This window comes from Alligator sinensis, unplaced genomic scaffold (genome assembly GCF_000455745.1).
Source record: "Alligator sinensis unplaced genomic scaffold, ASM45574v1 scaffold147_1, whole genome shotgun sequence".
Classification (NCBI taxonomy): Eukaryota; Metazoa; Chordata; order Crocodylia; family Alligatoridae; genus Alligator; species Alligator sinensis.
Genome location: NW_005841847.1, coordinates 3,086,725 through 3,092,358, shown reverse-complemented (window position 1 = coordinate 3,092,358; position 5,634 = coordinate 3,086,725).

The following is a 5,634-nucleotide window of genomic DNA, read 5'->3' as shown; positions in this document are numbered from 1 at the left end:
TGTCAGTTGTCCCATCTGGTTTAGCAGGGGTCCAATGTTGCCCTTGCTTTTCCTCCGGCTCCCCACATATCTAAAAAAGGACTTTTTATTGTCCTTGATACTTGTAGCTAATTGGAGTTCTGTCGCAGCCTTAGCTTTCCTGGTTCACTCCCTGCAGGTCCAGACTAGTGCAGAGTATTCCTCCTTGGAGTTGGATCCAATCCTCCATCCTTTGTAGGTCTTTCTTTTTAGATGCAGGAGGTCCGCTAGGTCCCTGGAGAGCCAAGGGGGTTGCTGTGCCCTTTTGCTGCCTTTCCTCTGAGATGGGATAGACTTTGCTTGTGCATCCAGGCTCACTCCTTTGAGGAGCAACAACTCATCCTGAACCCCCTTCCCCTTTGAGTTGTGGCCCTTTAGGGCCTCTCTGACAAGCCTCCTGACCTTGTCAAAGTCAGCTTTCCTGAAGTCAAGGACTTCTGTATTGCTAACTGACTTGCCAGCTTTATGGTGGATAGTGTAGGTGATCAGCTTGTGGTCTCTGTCACCCAGCTTCCTTTTGATCATTAAGTCACTGATTAGGTCGTCCCCCGTTGGCCAAACCAGATCAAGCAGCACTTTACCTTTCATTGGTCCGTTGACTTATTGTGTCAGATAGAGCTCATCCACGCATGAGAGAAAGCTTTGTGACCACTCCATTACCTTGGGGCCCCAAGGCAGGGAGTGGAAACACAAGTGACTTTCATGGAACAGGAAGATCTGGGACAGTCCAGCAGACAGCAGCACAGTGGGGAAGACCCGGCATATTGTCAGGGATGGCCTAACATCCCATAATCATCCTGGGCACAGGAAGACTGGCGGGAGATGAGCAGGTGAAGAGAGGGTAGACATCGACATGGGGCCGCAGGAAGACTTAAGGACACCTCCCGATCAAGACAGGTGACATGTTCAAGGAGTACCCAGGTACGTAAAAGGGGTCCAGATAGTCTTGAAAATTGGGGGGTGGCACACGCAGCAATCCAAGGCCTTAAATGCCTCTATACAAATGCTCATAGTATGGGGAATAAGCAGGAGGAACTTGCCCTCCGAATAGCCTGTTCAAACCCAGACATAGTAGAGCTCACAGAAACCTGGTGGGATTCATTCCATGACTGGGTAGTTAACATTAGGAAAGGGGTCCAGATAGTCTTGAAAATTGGGGGGTGGCACACGCAGCAATCCAAGGCCTTAAATGCCTCTATACAAATGCTCATAGTATGGGGAATAAGCAGGAGGAACTTGCCCTCCGAATAGCCTGTTCAAACCCAGACATAGTAGAGCTCACAGAAACCTGGTGGGATTCATTCCATGACTGGGTAGTTAACATTAGGAGCTATAGGCTTTACAGGCGAGATAGAACAGGAAGGAAAGGTGGGGGTGTGGCACTCTACGTCAAAGAGCAATACACATCCTCCACCAGCAGGATGGGGTCAGAGGAGGGGCAGGCTGAAGTGCTCTGGGTCAGGATACAGGGGGGTCGTGGGGAAAGGGACATAATGGTGGGGGTCTACTACAGACCTCCCAACCAAAGGGAAGAGCTGGACCATGAATTCTCAGGTCAGCTTGCAGAGGCACTTAAGGCAAGGAATGTAGTTGCCATGGGTGATCTAAATTACCTGGACATCTGCTGGGAGGAGCAGTCAGCCAGGTCGGACCACTCACAGAGGTTCCTGGCTGAGATACAGGACCTCCACTTAACCCAGGAGGTGCGCAGTCCTACCAGGGGGAATGCCCTGCTTGACCTGGTCCTGGCCATGGGGCAATGACCTGGTAAGAGGGCTGCAGGTCCTCGACCACCTGGGCGATAGCGATCATTGCTTGCTGGAATTCACCATCCAGCGCGGGGTGCCAAGGGCCTGCAGCAAGGCAGTAGCCCTAGACTTTAAGAGGGCCAACTTCAACGAGTTGAGATTAGTGGGAGAGGTGCTGGGGTCCTTGAGAGTAGGGGAACCTAGTGCCCAAGATGAGTGGTCGTTCCTTAAGGAGACGATACTCAGAACCCAAGGGGTGACAATCCCAACAAGAAGCAAGTGGGGCAAGAGTGCCCAAAATCTCTCCTGGCTCACCAAGGGCATTCATGAATGCCTGATTGCCAAAAAGGAGGCATACACCCAGTGGAAGGGAGGGGCTATCACCAAAGAGGAGTATATCTCCACTGCTTGTAGGGGGGCTGTTAGAAAAGCTAAGGCAGATATGGAGCTAGGGCTGGCATCAAGGATCAAAGATAATAAAAAGTCCTTTTTTAAATATATAGGGAGAATGAAGAAGGCACCAGGTAATGTGGGGCCTCTGCAGGATATGCTTGGCAATCTGGTGGTTGCACCAGAGGAGAAAGCAGAGCTCTTTAATAAATTCTTCGCCTCCATTTTCCTGTGCAGGGACCGGGACTCCCTGACCAGGATTCCAGACAGACTCGGGAGAAATGCCTTCAGGCCTAAGGTCGGGGAGGACCAGGTTAGAGAGCTTCTGGAGGGGCTGGATGTGTTCAAATCAGCAGGTCCAGATGCTCTCCACCCCAGGGTTTTGAGGGAATTAGCAGGGGTTATTGCAGGGCCCCTGGCATGGCTTTACAAGCACTCGTGGTGCTCTGGCCAGGTGCCAGATGACTGGAAGAAAGCCAACGTGGTCCCCATCTTCAGAAAAAGGGAAGAGGGAGGACCTGGGCAACTATAGGCCCATTAGTCTTACTTCCATCCTGGGGAAATTCTGAGAAGATCATCAAGGAACACATCTGCAGTGGGCCAGCAGCAGAGATGATGCTCAAGGGCAACCAGCACGGTTTCATTAGGGGCAGGTCCTATCAGACCAACTTGATTGCCTTCTAGGATCAGATCACAAAAGCATTGGACGCAGGTGTCGCGGTGGATGTAGTCTTTCTGGACTTCAGCAAGGCCTTTGACACTGTCTCCCACCCCATTCTCATCAAAAAACTAGGTGACTGTGGCATTGATGCCTACACAGCCAGATGGATTGCAAATAGGCTGAAGGGTCATACTCAGAGGGTAGTGGTGGATGGGTCTTTTTCGACCTGGAGGGAAGTGAGCAGTGGAGTCCCCCAGGGCTCGGTCCTTGGGTGCGCACTGTTCAATTTCTTTATTAGTGACTTGGGTCAGGGGGTAAAAAGCAGCCTGTTTAAATTTGCTGATGAAACCAAGATTTGGGGTGAGGTGGACACATTAGTAGGGAAGGACCTAGACAGGTTACAGGGGTGGGCTAATGAAAATAGGATGGGTTTCAATACTGACAAGTGCAGGGTGCTGAACTTGGGCAGTGGGAACCAGCAGCACACTTATAAGCTGGGAAACTCCCTTCTTGAGAGCATGGTGGCAGAAAGAGATCTTGGAGTCATTATTGACTCCAAGATGAACATGGGCCAACAATGCGAGGTCACAGTCAGTAGGGCTAACTGTACCTTGTCGTGCATCCACAGATGCATCTCAAGCAGGGCCCAGGAGGTGATCCTCCCCCTCTATGTGACACTGGTCAGGCCGCAGCTGGAGTACTGTGTTCAGTTCTGGGCACCACACTTCAGGAGGGATGTGGACAGCATTGAGAGGGTCCAGAGGGGGGCCACCTGCATGATCCGGGGACAGCAGGGCAAACCCTACGAACAGAGGCTACGGGACCTTAACCTGTTCAGCCTTTGCAAGAGAAGGCTGAGGAAGGACCTGTTGGCCATCTATAAACTCACCAGGGGGGATCAGCAGGGTTTGGGAGAGACCCTGTTCCCCCTAGCGCCCCCCGGGGTAACAAGTAATAATGGCCACAAATTGTTAAGAGAGTAGGTTTAGACTAGACATCCGAAGGCACTACTTCACAGTCAGGGTGGCTAGGATCTGGAACCAACTTCCAAGGGAAGTGGTGATGGCTCCTACACTGGGGTCTTTAGAAGGAGGCTTGATGTCTACCTGGCTGGGGTCATTTGAGCCCAGTTTTCTCTCCTGCCCAGGGCAGGGGGTCGGACTTGATGATCTGCAAGTTCCCTTCCGACCCTACTTCTATGACATCAGAGGGCAAGTCAGTGGTCCATCATCTGGCGGTCCTAAAGGCTGGTGCATGACTGGGTGTAGGAGAGGTGGAGCCCCAACAGTACCTGCTAGGGGTAGTGCCCAACCCACAAGGAGTCCCAAGAAGGAGCCCCACCAGTTGTGGCAGGCGACTGCTGGGGTCTCCCTCACAGTGAATGCAACCCAGTGCCAAGGCCACAGGAACAATTCCCATGGCTGACAGCAGGAACATGCTCCAAGGCGGCAAGGGAGTGCCTACACAAGGTCAGGTGGGTGCACCATCCTCTAATAGTTTATGATCATTGCTCCTTGTCCTCCTTTGGGGCGCTCTAGTGAACAGTTTTTCTCCCAGCTTCCGATATTTACCCCTTACATACTTATAGATGGCCACCAAGTCCCCCCTCAGTCTTCTCTTCCCCAGGCTGAACAGACCCAGATCCCTTAGTCTTCCTTCATAAGGTTTGTCTTCCAGGCCCTTAATCATTCTTGTAGTCCTTCTCTGTACCCTGAAGCTAAACTACTGTATGGATGGTAAGTTGTTTAATATAAGCTGACCCCAAGTCAAACCAAGACTACACTGACTTCAATCATCAAGCTCCTGTACATGGATGATACTGTAGTCTGTGCTCACTCAGAAGCAGACTTTTAGGCAATCATTGATATTTTTACCAAAGCATACAAGAAAATGGGACTGATGCTTAACATTCAGAAGACTAAGGTCCTCCATCAACAAGCTCTTAATGAGAAGTCCCCAGCTCTGGTAATTCCGATTTATGGTTAGATTCTGGAAAATGCTGAGTATTTTGCATACCTTGGAAGTCATCTCCTGCAGAAGGCTATCAACAAAGAAATCCAACATCACTTCAGATGTGTAAATGCAGCTATCAGATCCAACTTGATATCATGATCTTTGAACACCCATTCCCTCAGGTATGCATAGGCTGCACTTGCACATTTAAGGCAGGGCCTGTATGGCAGTGTCTGCGGGGCCACCCAAAGCGCGGGACCTGGAGCAGCCTCCCCACTTGCCCACCCCTAGGGGCAGCCCTGAACCAGACTATCACTGGGCAGTGTGCACTGGCTCCTCGGACTTGTTTGAGGGCTAGCGGGCACCGTCCTGCGTGCTCTGCTCCGTGTCCCCACTCGGCACACTCTGACCGGGGGCGGCGGGGAGGTCCCCCGGATGTTCCCACAATGATCGCTACAGTCAATCGCTGCGCTTGCTTCCGGAAGCGGCTGCACTCCCAAAAGCGGCTGCAGCGAGTGCAGTGATTGGCCAGCGCTTGCAGGGGGGGCAGGGGCACTGGTAGACTAAAGGGGCCATTCTGGCAGTCAAAAATAGCCAAGATGCAGAAAAAAGCACTCCAGCTACTTACTTCTGTCTTTCCTCTCTATGTATGCTGTGAAGAGCGCAGGGGAAATTACACTAGCTCTTGTGCTGTCTCTGGATGATTCTTTTTGTGAACAAAATACCTTCTAATACCTTCTGAAAATGTGTATTCCACAAAGTTGGTAATCCTGCTTTTGGCTTCTGGCTTTTCTGTATAATCAGTTATCGAGCTTTATTGCAACTTTTCACCTATCGAGGAAGATGAAGGACTTAACAGAAAAT